This window comes from Leptosomus discolor, chromosome 13, assembly GCF_034619465.1.
Source record: "Leptosomus discolor isolate bLepDis1 chromosome 13, bLepDis1.hap2, whole genome shotgun sequence".
Classification (NCBI taxonomy): Eukaryota; Metazoa; Chordata; class Aves; order Leptosomiformes; family Leptosomidae; genus Leptosomus; species Leptosomus discolor.
This window is the reverse complement of record NC_141403.1, coordinates 19,751,698-19,774,489: the sequence shown is the minus strand read 5'-3', so window position 1 is coordinate 19,774,489 and position 22,792 is coordinate 19,751,698. Positions and strand designations below refer to the sequence as shown.

The following is a 22,792-nucleotide window of genomic DNA, read 5'->3' as shown; positions in this document are numbered from 1 at the left end:
GCAAACGAGATGCTTGGTATTTCAGTATCGACATAGTCTTTCAGGCAGCCCTAAAGCTGATATTGAATAGGAGCTGATGGACTCAGATGTACTTAAAGCAAAAACAAACAAATAAACAAGAGCTAAGCCATAGTGTAATATTAACCATATGCCCCATACAGGATTGACAGAGATTTTGCACTTATACCTGAAGGTCTGTGCTGGGCTACAGGTTACCATACGCTGTAGGAATGCTCTGCAAACACCAATGAGCACCCATGAAGGTTGAAAACTTGAAGTTACTATACAGTCAAAGTTAATTGCAGATTCTACAATCTGTTTTCCCAGGTATATAGAGCATTCAACTGCCTGGTTACAAGGGATGTTAGCTTTTCTCCTCACACATGACTGACTCATTTTCTACATACCTTTTAAAAGAAAACACACCAAAAAAAGCGGTTTTCAAACAGAACAGGATTTCTTCTCCAGCGTGGCCTCTACAAACCTTTACAAGTTCTACAGTGGCTGATCAGGGAGAGAAGATCAAGAGCCACAGCTGAGTAGCTTAGAAAGGAAAGGGAATGGGAGTTTTAAGCAGGAAAAGCAAACTCTGATATTGCCAGGAACCGTTTTCTGATTATGCTGTAAGGTCTCCATCTATTTCACAAGAAGTTAAGTCCTTCCACTCACCTCACGCATCAGCCAACTTCCCTTGGCCCCTGATATTGGCAAAGGCATGTGATAAAGAGTGTATTTTCCAAGAGTGCTCAACTCTTTCTTGTGCTATGGACATTTAATCCTAAATAAAGAGCAAGAATATAGACGGACATCAAGGAACATGGATCCACAGGGGCTACACTTACACTAACAAACGATGACTGTCATTCTTCTAGGACTGTGAAAGCAGGGACAAGAAAAGTGGGGCAGGCAAGCACATCAGAAGCATGAACAAGACGGGATTTATATCACCATATTGTCGGACCCAACTATAACCAACAAAAATGGAAAGAAAATAGCTGTACTGGTCTGCCAACATCACCTGGGTGGAGCTGTGTTCAAACTGAGCGATAGGTGTCCTTCTCCCACGCACGGCTTAAGCTGTGAGGGGAAGATGTTCCTCTGCGGGCAAGCGTCTCCTCGTTCACAGAAACTAACTGAACCAACACGAGATGAGGAATGCCAAGCTAAAATGCAATAGGAAAGTGCTCCTGAGGCACGTATGAGACTTCCTCTGCTACTGCAAAGTGCAAACTCAAGAACACAAATTACAGAATATACGGAGGTGCAAAACCTACTGGAAATCAGTCTGAAGGCACACTGGAATTAGGACTTCCAACAGGATAATCCAGCCATTACCCTGTGGTCTTGCTTCAAATGTTCAAAAGTGGGAGGTGGTTCAGGTTCTCAGTTGCACCATAGCCCATTGAGGCACCTCTGTCCCCAGCATCTCAGCAGCTGAATAACCTGTCACAGAATGCCTGACCTGGCATCTCAGCAAAAAGCTACTCCAAACCACTTGCCCTGGTATCTCAGCAAAGAGCTACTCCAAACCACTGGCTTCTTCGGAAACATTTGTCCCCACCCACACTTTATTCCTTCTTCACAAACAAAAAAGCCCAAACCCCAGGAAAACAAACAAAAAAAAGGCAAAACCATTCCCACCTGGTAGAAGATGTGAGAGACATCGCTAGTAAAGCGACCTGCGGGGAAAGCACATCCAAAGTTACTTTATTAATCCAGACAGACGGGAGAAGACAAGGTGCAGGACTCTGATGCTAAGCTTTGTCCTAAAGGTATGGGAAGTATAGGCTGCAACTGAGCAAAAGAGGGGAAAAGAAGAAACCCTAAATACTGAAGGCTGGAAGGAAAGCGTTGCCCTCCGTGCTCAGCTGCAGACTAGACCCCTGCAGCTGGATTCCCACTTTCAGAAAAAGACAAAATGGCAAGCTCAGCACGGACTAGAAGCAGGTCTGGTTAACATTATGAAAGAAACGAAATTTCCCTTCCCCCAGTCTCTTCAAGGGCCAGAGATTTGTGTGCAAAATAGCTTGAGTTTTTCCCTGTGGTCAAAGAGTGGTGTTTTATTTATTTGCGGTCAGTCATGTTGGACTTCTGTCATATTTTGCTGCGGTACTCTATTATTTAATGAAGTTCTGTAGACACTGGCCAATGCCTTTGCCTGACAGGGACTACTTTCTGACATTGCACCTGGCCAACGGGATCATTTTTTTATTGAGAGAGGAGGGGAATTAGAGGTACAACAAGAAATTGGTTTATAGCCTGAAGGAAGGGGAGTTGTCAACCCTCGCAGCGGTGTTTTTCCTTAACACGTTAGATGATTACAGCTGCTTATGCCACAGAGCACTCATGTGTATATATCATGCTGCTTTTAAATCCTTCTAAACAGCACATGCCTCGGTGATTTCCCCTTGTGACCAAAGCAATAACATGCCCAGCCACTGCTTAAGAAAGCAGTGGGTTTATCCTTTCTAAAAGTCCGGAGCGAGACCCTCCGAACAGCTCCTTATTCCCTTGCCCCAGGATGACAACCCAGCTCTTGCAGCCCCCTGTGGTGATAGCCATCCGCCACAGTCAGAGTTTACAGCCTTTCCTCAAGGCGAGGACCCTTAGTGCTGCTCACCGTCAGCCCGGAGCCTTCGCTCCCATCCTGCAGGCCTGAATCCGGAGCAATTATTAGACTTTTAGGATGGAGGCGTAATGCAGCCACACCGTGCAGCAGGGATGAGGACAGTGTGAAAACAGAGACCTCTCTGCCTTCTTGGTGAGAACGTTTCAAGACAGCAGCTACTAGGCCTGGGAAAATGAACCAGGGGAATTAGAAAAGAGAAAATTATAAACTGTTGGAAGTTCTGGAGTACTTCCAGGTATTCAAACAGGTAATAGATTTGTTTAAATAAGTGGAAATAGTTTCAAAACGTCAACTTTGCCACATTGTCTAGCTTCTCCTTTCTAGTCCAGCTCCACTCCAAGACGTTTCTTCATGCATGAGCGCAGAGAAAAACACCTACTGCAGAAATATAGCAAAACCCCACAGCATTTCAGCAGGGGATTTTCAGCTGGCACACATGTCTAACACTTTCATGATTTCCCATTGAGCAGATAGCTTTGGGGAAACGCTTATGCCACCTTCTACCGAAACAGCATCAAGGAACTACCCACAGAACTAAGCAAGCAAGCTAGATAAGTGCAACACTTGTTACTCTCCTCACTGCCAGAGTCCTTAAGGCTGTTAGGTTCTTGATAACCTAAACAGAAATGTTGGGCAAAACTTTTCAGCTAGTTTCAAATGGCACAAAAGAGCAGTGGCCCTACCGACTCCCAAAGCCCATCAACAGAAATCAACAGGTATGTCAGAAATAAAAAAAATATAATATTTCACCTGGGATGCAGCACATCAGTATGTTTGCTTCTCACAGGGATGACGGCATTTTGAATCTATGTGGATAAACCATTAAACTCCACACAGTTTATTTTAAGATCTTTTCACCTTCTCAATATCCAACATTAATTCAGGATAAAGACTGCTATTTGAATCTTCAAAACCTGTTCTTTTTCTCTGCAGCTCTGGCTAGGGCAATGGTAATACATTCATGAAGTACAACTGTCTACCTCTAAATATTTTATAAATATGAATGGACTATAACTTCAGCACCTCTGAGGTTCTGTGGATATCGTCCTCGATCCAGAGGTGTGAAAAACAAAGCAGAGCGTGATTATCGGTTACTCATGAGAACTGTTGGTGGTTAGAAGATGACACAGATCTCCTGATTCTCATCAATGTTCACAGACTTCGAGACAATCTCCCTCATTTATGTTAACGATTACAAATCAGCTGCACAATTTACATCATTTTGTATTTAGCTCAGCATCCTAAGGAACTGAAACTTGGGCAAACCAAATTTGACAAACTGAACTCAAAGTCACCAAGTTCAATGAAGCTTGAGAAAAATACACAGCTGCATGACAGGGAAGAATAAGGGAGAGAGGAGGGGGGAGAGAGAGAGAGAGGGACCAGGAGAGACCAGTGTGGTTCACTCATGGAACAGCTGAAGCTCACAGAATGCACTCCAGCGAAAGCTAATGAAAATCTGACTCAGTTCACTCCGTTGCTCAGAGTGACTTGTTCCTCCATATGCTCCATAACAAAAGCACTCCTGATGTCAGGAACATGTGGGGAGAGCAAATATTTCTCAATTGCAAATGATTCATTGACTCAATAAGCATCTGGCCTAAACATCTGATATATATTTAAAATCCCACCTATTTCCTAAAAAATATTCTTTATTTTTTGAACGATCAAAACCAAATGACAACAGTAAAAAAGGTAACAGGGTGGTTTTTTTGATGCCGCTTGTGATCAGAGACAAAAGCTGTTTACCATTGGTGTGGACCAGATTGGGAGCAATTCTTTGCTAAAGCCCTTCAGCTGCTCCTTTCTCAAGCAGAAGAAACTCAACACGTGCAAGTGACTCCGGGCAGTTAGTGACTAGCGATGCTACTGGGGTCTGCGGGGTGGAGGGGGGGAACAATTCACCAGGGGAGGTACCGATAACATTCCTGTGCAGAGGGCTATTCCTAAAGGCAATTAGTGACTCAGCTGCCACACGCACACCCCACCCCAGGAGGACGCGGCTCCGGCTCCAAGGCACACCCTTCACCACTGGTCTCTATCAGATGGCTTTTGCCACCACGGAAACTGGCATAAGTTACAGATCAATTTGTCACTTCAGAGCTGGATCAAACACCAGCCCTCCAGGTCACTGCGGCTCCAGCCATACGTGAATCAACATTTAATACGGCATTAAAATTCTCCTGCGATTGCTTTTAACTTTTGCGCAGAGGGTGCTTAGGATCAGAGTGGAGGTTCTCCTGTGCAGCCAAACCACTGCATGTTGTAGGCCAGCTTCAGCTGCGTGTCCAGAGTCACATTCCTCCTCCTCTGGATGATCCGGAATAAGACACTTCAGCTCCCTGCACCCATTTCCCCTCTCTCTAGAAACAAAGCAGCCTGGTCACAGGGATGGCTGCACACAGCATCCCTCTGGGGCATGCAGCACGGTTGGGATGTGAAGGAGCATGACACAAGGGCAAATTGTAATCATTCACTCCTCCAGCATTTTAACTTCTTTTCTTTTTCTTCCACATTTTTGTTGGATTAAGCTTTTCTAACAGAACAGGGCTGACTCTGGGTGTCTGGGCTAGATTTAAAGTTCAATGAGGTTCTTTATTTTCCAGGAAACACTCTTCCTTCCTCTCCTTCCGTGATTGTTCCCACAGGTTTTAGACTTTCTTGTTGTTTGGGGTTTTTTTCTGCATTTCTGGGTTTGACCTTTGTTCAGTTGCTCTTTTAGCAAGAGCCTTGTGGGTCTCACAGGAGGTTTCAACACGCTTGTGCTCCCAGTTTGAAAGGGGACTCAGCTGGGCAGACTGCAAGTCTCAGAGCTTCAAGCGTGGGCTCAACCAGTGCTTGGTTCTCACCTTACTCCACATGGAGATTTACACCTCCCAGCAGACTGCACAAGGGCTGTTGCTCTCATCAGCTCAAGAGTTCATTCCTGCCCCTGCCCACTGCAAGCAAGGGTGGCTACAAGAAAGGCAAGGTGTTCTAATTCAAGGCAGCCTTTCCAGGAACTGAAGTGTTGAAGCAGGGATACCTTCCTTGCCCAGACACATCAAGGCTTTTCAGGAAACCTCTCTGTACACATGTGTGTGTCTCTGTGTATAAAATAATACTGAAATAATATAGAAATAAAATCTACCGTCTTCCTCCATGACTTCCCACAAGTGTTTCTTCTCCACTGCCAGGTAAGTACTTACCATCTAGCAAACTTGACTACATTTATCCAGAGCTGCTGAGTATCACTCTCCTGGCAGTGAAGGCAAGACCTCAGACAAATGTTACCTGACCTAAAGCCCCCACATCTTTTCCGTCCTTCCAGCACAGTTCATTTGGCTCATGACTGCTCCTGCTCTCCTTTCCTAAGGATCCCTCAAACACAGGCCAGCGTTACAAGGAACACTGCCCTGCCTGCTGTCTTTGCCAGTCTGATAGTGCATGTACTAAACACGTTAAACATTCATCAGTTTGTCTAAGCTGCTCATCGTGGAAGGCTCATCCAGATGATTTAAGAGGAAATTCCCACCATTTGAGCTTATACTCTTAAGTCTACAATTCATGGCACTCTATACTAATTTATACTCATGTATATTCCTTGTACTCATACTAATTTTTTCTTATACTCACTGTCCTTCAGTTCCAGTTACTCTTCTTTGCACCTTTCCCCTTCTGTAGTTACTGAGTGTGAGTGAAGCTGGCTCAGCCGCTCACACGACAGGTTTTCCACCCACCTGGTTATTTTGCTAGCCCTATGCTGCACCTACTTGCAGCGCAGACTGTTTCTATTTCGCAGTTCCTCCTATGAAGGCAGCCGCCCAGAGCCGTAGGCAGCATTTCACACGAGGGCTCTCTCACCAGCACCTGGCTTGGCAGTACGGCTACAACGCTCCCCTCTCCCCTGGAAAGGGTTGCACCGATACTGCATCCAACTCAAACTTCCTGTGACTCACTACAGCACCCCAGCTTTCACCTCCAAACCCTTCGGCTCCGGTTCATTGCCAAAACGTTTGTTATTTCTCCCTAAATGCTGCGAGATCTTATCTTCTGCAGTATTACATTTCGTATCACTTCTGCTACTGTGATTAGTTTGTTCTCCTTGTGGAGAGTCAAATCCCACTCTTCATGGATAGTGTTTCCCAAATCCAGGTCACCACATATTCCTACATTGAAAATATTGGTCGTCAGATTTGTTTTGATGAAACTCTGCCAAGAAAACTCCCTCAAATCTATTATTTCTTTTTCCCACATAAGTCACTGCTCTTGCCTTATTAGCTATTTTTTTTACCCATGTTAAATAATAATTTTAGAAGAATTCAAACATTATGAGAACAGAAATGAAAATATTATAAATGCTTAATAAAGTTGTGAAAGATGAAAACACTGTGTATTTTATATTTATAAATACAGTTACATTACAAAAGGAAACAACCCTGCTAGCTTGTCACAAGTACTTTTGTACTTTTTGGTCTTTTTGGTTTTTGTTTTCTTTTCCTCTTGGTCACTTGCCTGCATGTATTTAATAATTCCCTCAAAATCTGTACCGAATATTTTTTAGTATTTGAGGCTGGATTGACAAGGGGGTAGATATTAAAATCCTGTAACACTGCCTTCTTAAATATAGGTGCTTACATTTGCTGTTCATTAACCACATATTGCATTCCCAAATTCAATAGTTCAAATCAAAGTTCTAATAAAAGTCCTGAGTAATAATTTCACGTGTGAGTTTTTCTTAGTTTTGTGAGACAGAAACGGAGATGAAACAGCTTCTTTCTATAACTCTTCTATTGGCGAGACATGTGCCAGCTCTGCCTTCATCAACCAGAGCAAAGAAAAAAAAAGGCACTCAATCTGAGCTAGCTGAGGTAAAAATCTGTGTTTAAAAAAATCAGACTTGTAGGTCTTTATGAGCTAGTAGGTTTTAAGTTCTAATAACCCATTTCCCACAGTCTTTAATTCAATCTGCTAACAGGTACCAAAACTACAGCGCCCTTTACTTGGCTAGACTTTGCTTTGAGCTGATGCTGCATTAACATTCCTCTCTGGTAGGGAGGAGAAGACAGACCAGCAATGTCTGACTGAGACCTTCCAAGCCTTTTGCACAGTCTTTCTGGCACGTTTGGCCTCTGAGTGCTCCTGCCTCCCTCTCCAAAGAATCCTTTAACTACAAGCTGCATGAATTGCTTTGTCAGATGCCAGTTGCAATTTCTCCTGGGAAACACACAGGTTGATGTTAATCTCCCACGACATTGGGAGATTACAAATATAATCCCTCTGGGGATGAAAAAAATAGAAAACATTCTGATTTTCCTCTTCTATCCTCATATAAAGCTGGAAGACAGCACCCCACAGGTCTGTTGCCTACTGAGATATGTCTGTCCTCCTTCAGTCCTCCTTCTGCAACAAATTGTCCTAAATTTGTGACTCTACAGCTATAGATAGTCCACGTTTCCTTCATTCCCAAACAGGCTCATGGGTTTGGAGACATCTTACTGACCAAACACAGCAAGAAAAATCTTATTTCCGTCTCTTTGGATCAGATCTAATGCTGGAGACTAAATGAAAAGGGGAAAAAAAAAAAAAAAAAAAAAAAGGCAGGTAGGAAAAGAGGAGAAGCTGCAGCAGCAGAGGACAAAATTCCAAGCCAGGACTTACCCAATATTACCACAAGCAATTCTGTTAAACTAATAAAATCTGCATGAATGCTACGCAAGGCAAAGACTCACACAACCTATCAATCAACTTGTTGGCACCATTCCACCACACCACGCAGCCTGTCTTTCAAGATCCTGGTCCCCCATCAGGGCCATGTGGTGGACAACAGTGCTCGGACCCTTCTCCATTCCTGCTGGTTTTCCATGGTGGCCTCGTCACTCAGGAGCGGGCTGTTAAAGACGGGCACGCACATGCTCTGCTGCCAATATTCATCAGCAAGGACTCACCATGCTTGCAAAGGAAGGAAAACCAGGGTCGCTGGAAGTCAGCAAGCTCAGCACCCTTTCTTGGGGATGCCCAGTGCCTCTGAAGATCAAGCCCTTGGGTACTTGCTACGTGAAGACACGAATAGACCTTTCCCTCCGCCCTGACCAGAGACACTGGCAGCATTGTTAAAGCACAAGCACAACCGAGTCTAACGCGGCTGAAAATTTGGCAGCACCGTGCTGGCCTTTTTTTGCTTCAGCGTGATCAAATGGCAGCATTGCTCACGGAGTGTGCAGGGCATGAAAGGATTAGCTGCCCTCCCCCACCAAGCAGGTGAGCCGAAACCCTTTCCAATTCACTACATGTCAGTTTACAAGTAAAACATAAGGTATAAATGCAGCCATTGTTAAGGTGAAGCAGCCATCCTGGCTGGGGAGTTAGATTAGCAATTTACTCATTGTAAAAGGATTACCAGAGCCCTATTGTTTCAGTATTTATTTATCAATTTGCATTTTTAAAAGGGGGCTTGTATCTGGCAAGGGCCCACGTTCCCCATGTACCCCGGGCCACACCGTTTTTTCTTCCAGCTCCCCATTACCAGAACCTATCAGAGCATTTTACAGACCAAAAATCAAGGAGAAACCAAATCTTTGGCACTGCTACTGCTCACACAACAACATTTTGTTGGGCTGGCCAGCATTCGTGAGTCTTCTGGCCGAGAGCAACTGCTGGGTTGCTGCTAGCCATGTAGATCAAGCACCAGAACTGGTTTCCCACTTTTCCTCAGAATAGCTCAGCTGAACACACAGATATTTAACAGCCCGTTCACCGCAGTTTCTAAGCATGTGGGCTGCATCACCCAGTCTGTGGCAGGTTGCTCCCTTACATGGGTCACAGGCAACAAAGCCCTGAAGCCTTAGGATGAAGCATCTCCATAATTACCAATTCCATACTTGGAGTCTTCAAAGCCCCTCAAATAAATCATACAGCTCTCACCAGGCTCACAAAAGCCTGGGTTTTTTTTCCACTGACGAGGGTAGTGGTGAAGAAATTACTTGGCCCATTAAGCACAGAGGTTAGCACCAACACAGCAGTTCCTGGCATCCCAATGGGTCCTCAGCTTAGGTTGTGTTGGGCGCTTACACAGTCTTCGGGCGCCTTGCAAACGAGTATTTATCACTGCCACATGGAGGTCAGTCTCCACCGCCGCAGGAGCTCCTCACTGGAGTTCCAAGTGGAGGGAAGAGGTTTCACACAGAGCCGGCCGCAGCACGGGAGAGGGGGAGCACCGCTTGCCCCAGCGAGCTCTGCCAGGAGCGCAGGCTGGCCATTTGGCAGACAACAGCTGCTCGCGTGGATTAGGTAGAAATTCCTTCGTTAGAGGGAACGGAGATGTTTCGGAAGGTAAGCGAGAAAGCAGATTTTTTAATTAAAGTGACGCCAGCGCAATTGCGCTCTGGTGCAGCCCACACCCCGCTTTTTCATACCACGGCCACGTAGGAAGCTATTCTTTTAAACCATAAAAAGTTTAGAGACGAACAAGCATCCAGCTGTGCTAAATTACTTTCCTACTCCCTCAGGACTCAGCAGCAAACTATAGCATGTATTTTACAGGCATATGATTTATTTACATGGAGTAACATACAGGTATTGCTTTTGACCCATAAAACCCCGCTATGGCCGGGGGCCTACACATCCAAAAGCCTTCCCCCAGCCCAGGCTCCACTGCCACAGCTGTGCCGGAGCAGGACCTCCGTTCGTGAGAGCGGGAGAAACAACTGCAGGGTGTTCTCTGGCTTTTTGTAACTCCCTCCGCCCACCCACTTCTTTTCCTTTTTCCCAAACAATTCTAGTTCGCTGATCATCAGGCATCTCGCACAGGCAATTCATTTTTCCTGGTCACGGGGGAAATGAGGAGGCTCTGGTGGGACATGCTGTAAAGACCTTAAAAAATGTTCTGTGCTGCTGGCTTATTGCAGATACTCTGATTCATGGTCGAAAAGGGAGGCCACGAGTGGTCTTGACTAAGGATATGAATTTAGGAATCATCAAGGAGCACATAAAGCAAGTGACAGGCATTCTGCTCTGAGGATCATGTGCAAAATTTAATAAAAAACCCCCCCAAACAACAAAAACCAACCACACACAAGGAAAGGAGAGTGGTGTTTCAAACACAAGCGACAGACCCTGTCCCACAGAGCTTACAATTTACATTTAGATTAGCACAAGTAGCAGTAACATTGCAGGGAAGGTGGATAAGGGTTACAACAACAGAACTTTGTGGCTGGCCTGCACTGTAATTTCACTAATTAGAAAAAATGAAATGTTTCTAGTTAATAAATCAGTGCTATCGGCATTTCCATAAATTTGAGGGAGGTACACAAATACCTGTGGGATAAACTCCTTGATTGGATTTAACCATTCTACTCTCTAGAGTAATGGTTTTCCATCCACAGTCTTTGAGGTCTGCTTTAAAGATATGTGAAAGGCATCTTAAGAAACAAGCCTATTCCCTAAACTTACATTCACTGTATATCCCTGAATATTTCTGGTGGTCAGGAAAGAACAAATCATGTCATATTGTAAGCAATTGCTCTACAATGACAGACGGGGAGAAAACTTCTTCCTCTTCTTTCTCAACTAAGAACATCGATTACCACATCCTCATGGACAAGGGCCGGCAATATCCCAGTGTGTGGAGCTACTAACCTTGCTACAGGAGCTGGACTAACAAGGCTGGCCTCCGGTGAGCCTTCAAGTGCCTGTAAACACCAGCCTACACATGGATGCCGCAAACCTGCGAGCAAGTCTTCTCAACAGATCTGCAGAGGCCTTGGTCATCTTTTAGACTGGACTGGCACGGCTGTTACCAACAAATATCTAATCATACCTCCACACAGCAACAGCCCCCACACGTTCATCCGTCACCAGGTGCCATGGCTACAACACAACACACCGCAGCGAAGCCATGGCACCACCACCGTGCTGTTATCGGTGTTGTACACACCTCCCTTCACAAGGCAGCGGCACGCTCTGGGAAGGTGGTGGTGTTGGCACACGCGGTTACTCACAGCTCTTCCCGTAACAGGGCCCCTCTGCCTTCTGGTTCGACAAAGTTCCCCTCTCAGTATGGAAGGGGAGAAGTGACTGCAACCCTCCGATACCTCCTGATGCTCCTCCAAAGGAGGGCGACAGCAGCCTAAGATCCCCCTGGGAAGAAAACTGCCAATGCCAAGAACTGCAGCGAAGCGTAGTTTCTGTCCAGCTCAGTTCAAGGTTTGATAGCACAGGTGGGACAACTACCAGGCACAGCTGAAATGAGGGCTGTGTGGACACAACTGAAGATATTGCCTGATCCGAAAAAGAATAGAAGTCAATTACTCAGCACTGAGAATGCCTTCTCATTTGGCTAGCTACAAACAGACCACAGATCTCTTGGTATTGTTAATATTTAAGCCAGTTTATTTTTCTGTACTAGATTATCACCAGATTTTTCAGCCTAATACCATGCTCTCAAACTTTCTGGATTTAAGTGAGGAAAGAGAAATCAATGTGCATTCAAAGCCAGGTGAGCTTTTGGATGGCAACCATGCTTGGGCAATTTAGCAGAATTTGTGTAAGTCCCTCCCCAGACGTGAGTGCTTCGGCACAGAAACTGGAAACACTTCCAAAGGTATCTTTCATTGCCATACTTCAGATTCCCCTTCCACACCCTGCCAGAATTGCTCACTGAGTGAATGAGGCTTCCTGAACTCAGCAATTGGCTGGAATCAAGATACTTTCTATTTTAACTCCAAAAATACCAAAAGGCAAATAAGATTTTAGAATTCCCACAGTCGACTGCTTTAAGCAAAACAAGAGGTTGAGAACCACTTCTTGTCTGTTTAATTTTAAGGCAACCAGAGGGAAGAGATACTGCTAGAAGAAACAAACGGAAAAAAAAACCACTGAAAAAAATTATAGAAGTTCTTAAATATGAATAAAGATTTCTTGGAGATATCCAAATCAGAAGATGGGAGTTGTCTGAACACATTGCCTTCAGAAAAGCAGGCAGGTAGACTGCATTGCTGTGTACAGTCTTCAGCAAAACCTGCATCTGTGTTATCTGTATGCACAACACACTAGTGAAGTGACTCAGTCTCCTTCTGGAGCCCACAGATGTTCCGCAGTGATAATAAAGACTGGAACACAGAAAGCCGTGTCGTGTTCGTGATGCACTAAGGTGCAAGACCTAAGGGTCACACCAGACTCCACTCTGCTCTAAACCCAGGGATCCTATCGGCACAAAATAGCGATTTGCTTCAAAAAAATACTGCACTACTGGATGACCAGAGAGTATTTCAGGGTCAATGCTAAATGGACACCAGTGCACCAGATAAAATAGCTTCATCTCAGGCAAATATTCTAGAGAGCACCGTGACTGCTGTTTAAAGGCCGAGTCAATTGATAAGGCAGGGCTCACAATTGGTTCTGATGTACCACGAAAACGCAGACGAGGTCACGCTACAGAAACTTCTACTGCAGAGCTCGGCAGGGCAGCACAGCTATTCCTAAGTATTACATGTACACAAGTGCCTCACGCTTAGGGCAGCCAGCACAGAGCTAATGGAAGCATATAACAAATTGGTGTTAATAAGCAAACAATCATTAGAAGTGTTAACAAGTGGTGGTGGAGAGGCTCTGTTTTTCATTTCATTACTGATCTCTAGTAAGTGTTATTATCCTCACAGAATAACACTTTATTATGAAATGCACATGCACAGCATTAAAGCCTTTGATAGTCCAGTGCTTGCCAGCAGCAGCAAAACTGTAAACAAAGTGAAGAATCCTTTCTGAAATGCCAACAGCCATTAGAGTATTCACAAAGTTTACAGGATGCAGAGAGGGCCAATATGCTGCAGCATAAATTACAGGAATTTACTATGACCTGGGGATCTAAGGAATCACTTGAATATTCAGTTTCTTCCCATTTTTTCAAAAGAGCCTAAACATACATGCTTAATCTCAATTGATTTGTGCCTGAACTAGGGTCTTTAATCTGTTGGATATTTTCAATTCTTTTTAGCCAATAGATTCCTTTGACTTTTTCCTCTTTTACAATAAAGCAAACAGCTGCAACTAATCATTTTTCATTATGGTTTTGTGTATCTGTTTTGTTTTACAAGAAATTTTACTTAAAAATATAACTGAGCAACTTACGCTCACTATAGAAATTAGATTTTTCTGAAGACTGGCAGAATTGGGCACGGTATCAGATACAATTAGGACAATGTGTTCATTTCAAACTATAGCTAGGAAAAGGACACGGGTTGAGAACAAAAAAAAACAACCCACACTTCAAAATGAAGGAGCTCACAGGAAAAGACAAAGCAGGACCTAATCTTTGCCTGCTTTCTATTACTGTGCATCACAACCAGATAACCTGAAAATTACTGATGCATTTTAGATGACTACCTATTTATTTATTGCAATAATTTCTTCAGCTTTGATGTACAACCAAAGCAATACGTCAACGAGGCTCACACTCCTGTGTTGCAAATACACAGTCTCCATCTATGAGGAAAAACGGCAACGGGAGCTCAAGCTACAACATCCTACACCAGAACCAAGTAGCACCAAGCGCCGCCTGAGCTACCTTCAGCGGCAACACAACACAGCAGATAAAAGCGCACGCAAGTCACTCTACTGCCACATGCAAGCTAAACGTAGGAAAGTTTACGGAATTATTAAATAAGCGATTAGGATAACATGAGATATTAAATACAGATAAGGTTGTGTCAACCCAGCTGGTAATTTTGGTGGGGTTTTTTAATTCTTCCCTGCAGAAACATTAGAAATACTAAAGTAAGCCTGACGCCTTCCCTTCCTACATCTACCTCTCTCTCCAGAAGATAGCTAAAAACCAGTGAAGACAGGAAAAGAAAAAAAAAGAACATCATACAGCAAAGTCCTACTGGAGAATAGGGTTTTAATGAACACACAAAGCAACTAGGTGACATCTTTATCAGCCCTCATAAACCTTGATTGAATACACAGTGATAAGGCCTGTTTAAACTGTCATCCTCATGATAACATAGGCAGAGACAACGCGGGCCTTAGCAACGACCCGTGTGAGAGAGGCCCTTCCAAAAGCGCAGGCACCGTTAGGTCATGTGTGTCGTGTAAACAGCCCGAAGCCCGCGCGGCTGCTCTGCTCGTGCGCCGGAGGAGGGCTGGAGGGCTGGCCCAGGGGGTCCACGCGCATCTTCTCGCGGCACCGGCTTGAAAGGGCACTTGCTTCAGAGCTAGTCTGGTTTTGGGGATGGCGAGCCGGCTGGACGGCAAGATGGGCGCTTGGAGTCGGAGTTCTGCAAACACCAAGAACGTCATGTAAGTGGCTTTAGAGGATTTAAGGGAAAGCCTGCTCTGTTTTTTTTTTTTTTCTTTTTTTTTTCTTTTCTTTTTTTTTTTTTTAATCCAACATGATCTGTGAGGTGTGTAACATTCAGCACTAGGAAGCAAGTGGGCATTTGGGGCCAGCGTGACTATGGAAGTTGGCAGTGACATGACTTCTATCAAAGCATCTGGCCTTGGCCATCTGGGATACTTGTTTAAAAAAAATTTTTTTTAAGCATTTCAAACTGTTTTTAAGCATCTCCAAGAAACATGTTGGCAACTGCACAGTTAGTAAGCAAGGATTTAATTTACCTATTATTTCTGCACTTATTTCTAGCTTAAAAACCCCACAAAACTTACACTTGAATTTTTCTTCTTTCTGCCTAAAACTGTTCTTCCCTCACTCCAATGCTTGCAGTGACACCCACTGGCTGTAGCAGGTTCAGTTTCAGAGTCACTACTGAAATGCTCCAGCGCACTGACAAGATCACCGAGAGACAGAAACAGAAACACATTGCCCAAAAGCTGGCATCTTGTCAGCTCGCTTAATATTATAACTCAGTACCTGTACCCAATACAGCTTGCTTCCACAATAGCTTTAGTAAGTACATAATGATCAATGGTTACTTGTTAAGTATAGTAAAATCTACATTTGTACATAATTACTAGTTAATAATTTGCACTGCTTGGGTGGTGGAAGATACGAGTTCATTTTATGCCTATTTGGTCTTTGGCAAGACTGTGAAGTAGCACTAGTACCAGGTTTTAGTTTGTCATGAGGAAAACAGTAAACTGAGCTGGTACACCACCCCGTGCCTGGCGGGCAGGGGAGGCATTTTAGCTATTCAGGAACACATTTACGCTTTTGTAGGCTTCTTTGCATACACCAGCAGATTTCTTTTAGTACCCCCAAGCAGTACTTTTCTCATTTCACACATAGGAACGAGGGGAAACACGGAACTAAGTGACTTGAGTAACAACTCACTTGATCTCCAAAGGTCCCTTCCAACTCCTACCATTCTGTGAAATCAAATCTAACAAATCCCAGTCTAATGGCCTCAATTAGAAGATGACTTGTTTCTTCTATGCTATTAGAGCAATTTCTCTCTAACATATATAGGTTCTTAATGTTTAAACAAAATTATCCAAGTTTAAGCTGGAAGGCAAATAGTTCTTGTTACACAAAGTGCTCACCAAAAAAAAAAAAAGGGGCTAGGTTTTAAATTAACTACAATCTGATGGCTTGAAAAAGATCAAGGGAAACTTTAAAAATACTTGGAATAAAAAAAAAATTAGAAAAAAGATAACTATTTTTTGCCTGCCCCATGGCAAAAGCCAAGAGCAAATGGCTCCTGGCTGTGAACACGCAAGGTGTGTTTGCTGACTTACCCAGATTAAAAGCATTTTAGTCAACTTTACGTTATTTCTTGCATCTACAGCCACTAACATTCTCTCCAGAGGAGGGCCAGAAGCAGAACTATTATATTCATAGAACACACATTTATACGGGACTTCCCGCAGAACTTGGAAAAAAAAAGTTATCCAAAACCTTCCCAGCCAAACCTCCTCCTGAAGTGAAAAATCCCTGCCTTTGATAAGAAAGCTGTGTCAGACCACATTTCTGTCCCTGACAAAAGAACCGCCCTCCCTTGGCTTGCTCCAGTTTTGGCAGCTGTGCTCAGCAGAGCCACGCTGCTCTCTCCCAGCTAGTCACTGCACTTAACAGAGCCACCAGCTTCTCTCGGACCTGAACAGTAACACAAAAATGAACTATGCGCAAGCAAGCAGTCGCTGTGGCTAACGCTACCCACCTCAGCTCTGAGGCAGGCAGCTCTCCTCCGGGTCAGAAATTCCATCAATAACCTAACACGTCATTAAAGACCTCTCTCTCCTCCCCCCTCTCCTGCCTTTTTTTGCCTGTCCAGACTCACAGCTATCTACAGAGATCTTCAATGCTGCATATACAGAGCCCGCAGCAAAATAAGCTAGGCTTGTTAGCTTCCCTTCTTCCCTCAGATGTTCTTTCTGTATTAGGAGGGAATTAATGAAGTATGAGGAGGGACACTTTCACTGGAACATTGAAATTTGGTGCTTTTTAGGACGCCCTTGTTTCTAACCCGCAGACAACCGATCCAAGGATGCACACAGCTGCTAAGGAACCTTGTTTCGGAGTTTTGGGGTAAGTGCACCGAGCACCATGCAGTGGTCTACGTCCAGGGTCCCTGCGGTACTACTGACCCCCTCAGGCTAGCTACCCGTCAAGAAAAGCCAGATGAACTAAGTCATGAAGAACACTGCGTTACCACGGACGCACTGCGCTTCTGCTCTCACTGCCAGCTAGCACCGACAGGGTATTGTGCCGCGAAGATGTCTTAAGCTACACCTGCCCCTCAAGCAAAGGTGTAACACTGCAACTCGCAGCACTGCCCACGTTAGCATCTGGCCATGACAAGGAAGAGCCTAAGCTAGGATGTGCTAAGCCCTTCCCTATCTTCCCCAGAAAAACCTGCCAGCCCCAGGCCAGCTCTATCAACATTCCTATGAACATTCAAGCCGGGTAGCTTAATGGTTAAACACCTGCACCTGATAAAAAAAAAAATCAGGCCTAATTTTGTAGGAAAGGACAGGCCACATTCAAAAATTCCAGGCATGGCAATGATGTTCCCATTGATTTCCTCTCAAAATTACCAGCCGTCTGGAAAAAACTAAGGCATCCCTACAGTTGACAATTCAAGATGGACAGAAAGAAAAAGACCAGACCAAATCAACATTAAAGTCCTTTCCTTGTCCTGGGAAGTTACGGCGGATAACGGTAGGTCTCCTATAACCCCTCGTTCCCTGTGGAAGGACGTTCTGGGGAAAGGCAGGGTGGTGGTCCACAACAGAAGGAGCAGACACATGGGATATATGTTTGATTTCAGCCAACCCAGACAGCAAGCAGCAACTATGGCAGCATTTTTGTCTAAATGAAAATTTGCAAGGGTAATGAAAACTAGGCACAGTTCCCATCCAGAAGAGGGGGAGAGAAAAAAAAAAAACAAACACCAACCAAACCAACCAACCCACCCTCCCTTGTTCAATCCTCCTGTCTAGCTGCATTTTTTTTTCCTTTCTTTTCTGTAGATTATTTGACTACCTCCTCAAACTTGAGAAACTCCTGCAAAACTACGAAATCAGCCAATGACTCACTTTTCCTGGAGTGCTCAACAATAGCTTGCCAAATCTTGGTGTCAACGTTTGATTCAGCACAGCAGATAAAGCCTAAAATTAAATGTCTGGTATCCCAATCTTGTTAATGAAGATAAGCTTTTCACATCTATTTAATTTCCATGCTCCTTACCAATAAAGCAATGTCAGCTCAGGACAAGTAGATGCCCAGAGGGCTTGGCCCACTCAATCCTACTTGGCTGCAACACTTTTAACAGTGTAAGTGGCCTCCAACTAATGCCTGCTGCAGGGCAAGCACCTCACACAGCTAATTACTGAACAGTTGATCTGCAGTAGCTTTTTTATACCGCTGCCTGTTTGTAGATAGCCACAGCTCACAGTCAGTCCATGCCAAGATCCCTTACCCCTTTACATCCTCTGTGTGTGTCATGGGAAGAGAGCTGTATTAGGTAGAACAGCAGATCCGTAACTTCTGCGTCAGGGACTGGTTTGTAACTCCCACACCTTCCTTCACCACACGCAGAATAGTTCCAGTTTAACTACAGGACATACTACTCCAGGGAGACTTGGTGTGGAAGGACCTATCCAGGGTGGCGGGACATGCAAGACAAAGGAGATGGCAGCATTACAGCAGCCTGTATCTGTGACACAGGCTCTCAGGATCTGTGACACTCTGCTCTCAGTCAAATTTGCCATCTGAATTTCTCATCTCACAAATTCCTAAGAATTCAGCCTGTGACTGCAGCTTAGTTTTAGGTTTCCTCATGCCCTTACTCTAACACACTGTTCTACTGCAACAAGAAGGTGTGAAGTGCTTCCAGACTCTATGTCCCCCACATGCAGGGGTGGGAGAACACAGTTTCAGACGTCAACATTTACACGAAGACTCTTTCAGCCTTACATAGAATCACCTGACCGAAACCCAAGAATAATATGAATTAGGTGCTTCAAGTGCCATGTGCTATAGGTCAGACAAATACAGTCAAAAACCTTGGGCCTGATGCTTTGAATTGTAAGGCTATCCTAGAAGGAGCTTAACTAAGGCCTTTGTGTCAGGAAAAGCAGCCTTGTCTAGATAAATCTGAATTAGTCTTTATTTTACACATCTCATCACAAAGAGGGAAGAAGGAAGGAAGAATGACAGCACTGTATTTCCAAGCCAACAAACTATATTACCTGCCTACTGGGAAACAAATGCTGTATAATTGCTATTTACTTGATACAGCTTTCATACGGAATATCAGAAGATACCTTATGATCATATACAGAGTAGGGATTATGAAATCTTAGTAGAAGAGTATTACTTGGAATGTGGTTTCAGATTTACTTTGAATAAAGAGGCAGAACTTCTTCTTACTTCTTCATGGAGGCAGCGAGAAGCCCAACAACAGCACCCATGCTCTTGCAAGCAATCCCACTGAATGCACAGACTTCCTCCTGGCAGCTAAGTGGGCAAGCCAGACAAGACTAGGAGACAGTAACTTCCATCCAGAGTCAGTTTCTCCAAGAAGTATCTTAAGTTGTCACCAAAACCTGAACCCGAGATAAAGTAAGAATGAAAATTTCAGGCAGACTATGGGAGAAAAAACAAAAAACAAGCCCCAAACCAAACAACCCTGAAACATTTCCTTGTTCCTGATTTTCCACATATAGTTAAGAACAGTTGCAACTAGACCCAAAGACGTGCCCCTACCCTGTCCTCAAGCGGTAGCCAAAACCTCTTTCTTATACTGCCAACTGAGAAATAAGGGATGCTGATAAATTAATATGAAATTTTGCCAAGACTGAATTCAGGAAGCCCTTCTGTCGGTATACGCAATTAAGAGTGGAGTCAGACACAAGGACAGGGCCCACCGTGCTTATGCCAAAGCACTGTGCCAACCCAAGTGTAACGGAGGAAAGAACTACATTGCAAAGGGGCACAACAGCGCAGAAGGGGCACAGCTCTGCTATCAAAAAAACAGATCTAGAAAGAACTGAAATGGAGGACTTGAGCAGTGGGGGACAGAAACACTGAAGACACGAAGCGCAAAAACCGCAACAGATGTGCAACAGAGAACAACGACAGTGGCAAACACGAAGGGAAGGAAGGTCCCTTATTAACTCAGCAAGTGTAAGAACCTGTGCCAACCTGAATGACATTGACCACCTCAGCTTCCTACTTGTGAAATATGGCTTTGGTACAAGGGTTGGGAATTTTTGTCTACAGGAGAGCTGTCTGGTAGAAAGATAATGAGTTACTTCAAATGTCTGTCTCCAAGTAACTTGCATGCTCAGGGAAGCCTCGAGAAGCTGGACATTCCTTCCACGGAGCAGACTGATAGGCTTCAAAGCATATTTAACTATAAGCTGTGTTACTATAGGGCGGAAAATATTAATCAGCTCTAGCCACCTAGGGAGACTGTGGTTATCATTAAGAATATGTGGGACACTCATACAAGAATTCTTTTCCCCTGCCTGCTGGACAAGCTCTCTCATACAGTTTATCTGCTCCAACTGCATGCTTTTGGAAAAAAAAAAAAAGCTAGACTAAATGAATACTTTCAACTACAGCTAAAGGTAAACACTCCACTGGAACTTTGCCCTAATCAATAGTAGCAATGTTCATGTCACATGAGAGTCAGAGGATAGAATATGGTGCTTACTGAAGTCAGCAAATAAGCTAATTACACTGAGCCTGCTTGAAGACGGGGACAAGCGAGGTTTGGTCCACCCACATATTAATGCAATCATCATTATCCTTATCCCTTGTTTGCTTTGTGCTCACATTACAAAAAACCTCGTCACAAACGGCGGGTGCTACTGACCCCTTGTGGAAGAACCACCCGACCGTTTTGGGATGCACAAGCGCCACTGGGGAAATGGGCTCAGATTTGTCTACTGAGCTCCCTCAGGTTTGTTTTTAAGGAAAATTCAGTGAAACGGTGTTATAGTGTTGCAAGGGGTCAGTAGAGTCTCACAAGTGTATGTTCCTGATCTTAGACAATTTTGCAGAAATTAAGTTTTTTATTAACTTCTTCAGGGCAGTCAAGTAAGCATCAACAAATCCTAACTGCAAGAAACAGATTTTGCACTAAATTTCTTATAACTTGAAGTCTTGCATTGTTACAGAATAAAACTTACATGTTACCAGCAGGCACAGTTCTTGATTTCTAATGTAATTTAAACTATTTCAATCCATCATAGCAGCACTCTCTAAAGACTGCCTTTTTTTTTTTTTTTTTTTAAATAACAACTTCTTATCTCCTGGAGAGCCTGGACATATCACTCTCATTACTGCAAAAGGAACAAAGTATTTAAATCCCTAAAGTATTTTTCAGCCAAAATCTTGTATCAAAAACAGTTCATAAGCTTCATTTTTTAAAGCAAAAACTCGCCCGTGCATGCTACTTTGACTTAAACAGGGCTGCACAAGACCAAGAACAAGATCTTCAATGACGTAATTTCTGACTAACTGAAATTACTTTTCATATCATGGAAAACCAAGTCTGAAAACAAAGGCTTTTTATTCAAATACTGCTGCTAATTTTTCTTCCCTAATTAAAACAGTGTATACCCATGAAGAACCACTCCTCTGTATTTAACTGAATGTCAAATCCAAAGGAAATCTCCATGGAGTTTCATCATCCCTGTCACAGACAGACGGCTGCATACAGGATACAGCTGGAATTCATGAGAACAGCAAAGTGCATCATACAGAAATTAATTATATTATATAGTATTTATATTATAAAGTATTACATTAATTACACTGTATAGTATTAAGTAGCCTTCTCAAAATCTAAAAACATCGATGCCAAACACCAGCAGAACCAGCAGCTTCCACTGTGACCAACATTAGGGGCTGAAACCCTAGAGATCACAGAGACCATGTCTTAAACCTGTGCCAACGCTGTTCCCATCACTTGCAATGAACAGGTACGGAGAAGCACATGAACAGCTTAAGTCCCAAATCAAAGAACAAGTGGCTCTTTATAATGTATTTTGATTATTTGCATCAATTGTTTTCAAGTAAAAAAACAATAAAGATATCTGAAAATGATACACGATTTCACAAAGGCCTGCCATGTAAACCAAAGTCAAAGAAATCTTGATAAATGAAAAGAAACTGAGAAAGAAAGCAACAAAACTTTTTATTCTGTCAATTCATTTTTTACCTGTACACTACGATAAATTAAAACACTAAGCCATTAAAGTCTGGTTGATTTTGTTGCCTTTCATTACATATATATATTTTTGAACGCAACCATTAAATTGAATCCTAAAAGTATAAACTATGATGCAGCAACTGTTGTCTCAGAATATGGGAGTTACTGTATCTGGCAGGAGATTTTTTTAATCATCGTATTCACGTAACCAGATCTGTAAAGGCCATTCAACTGTAAGTAAATCCAGAGTCTAACATAAACTCAACAGCAGCTCTAATCAGCACTGTGAACTGCATATTTACAGAAAAATTTGCACATATACCGTAGACAAAAATTTTAAATCACCCTTTTTCTTGTTACAACATAATCCACCCTTCATACATCTACTGTGCTGTTTAAAGAACATTTGAGTACCTGGGAGATTCAAAGGCACGCAGCAGTTCTGATGTGGCTACACGCTTACTCTTCAGGGATACGCCATAAAAAACCACAATTTTTTGAAGTTTGGATTGCAAACTTTCTCAATAAAGGCTGGTGCACTTTTAAACCTTGTATGTCATCAACT

General features: G+C 43.5%; 1 protein-coding gene across 1 annotated transcript in view; it reads right to left on the bottom strand.

The window, feature by feature from the left end:
- Window positions 1-14,779: 14,779 nt before the first annotated feature.
- The window catches only part of MIB1 (MIB E3 ubiquitin protein ligase 1), an 89,919-nt gene continuing 81,906 nt past the window's right edge, over window positions 14,780-22,792 (bottom strand). The window contains exon 22 of the mRNA XM_086472753.1: window positions 14,780-14,883. The gene's annotated coding sequence lies outside the window, so the exon portion shown is untranslated. The remainder of the gene's footprint in view (window positions 14,884-22,792) is intronic.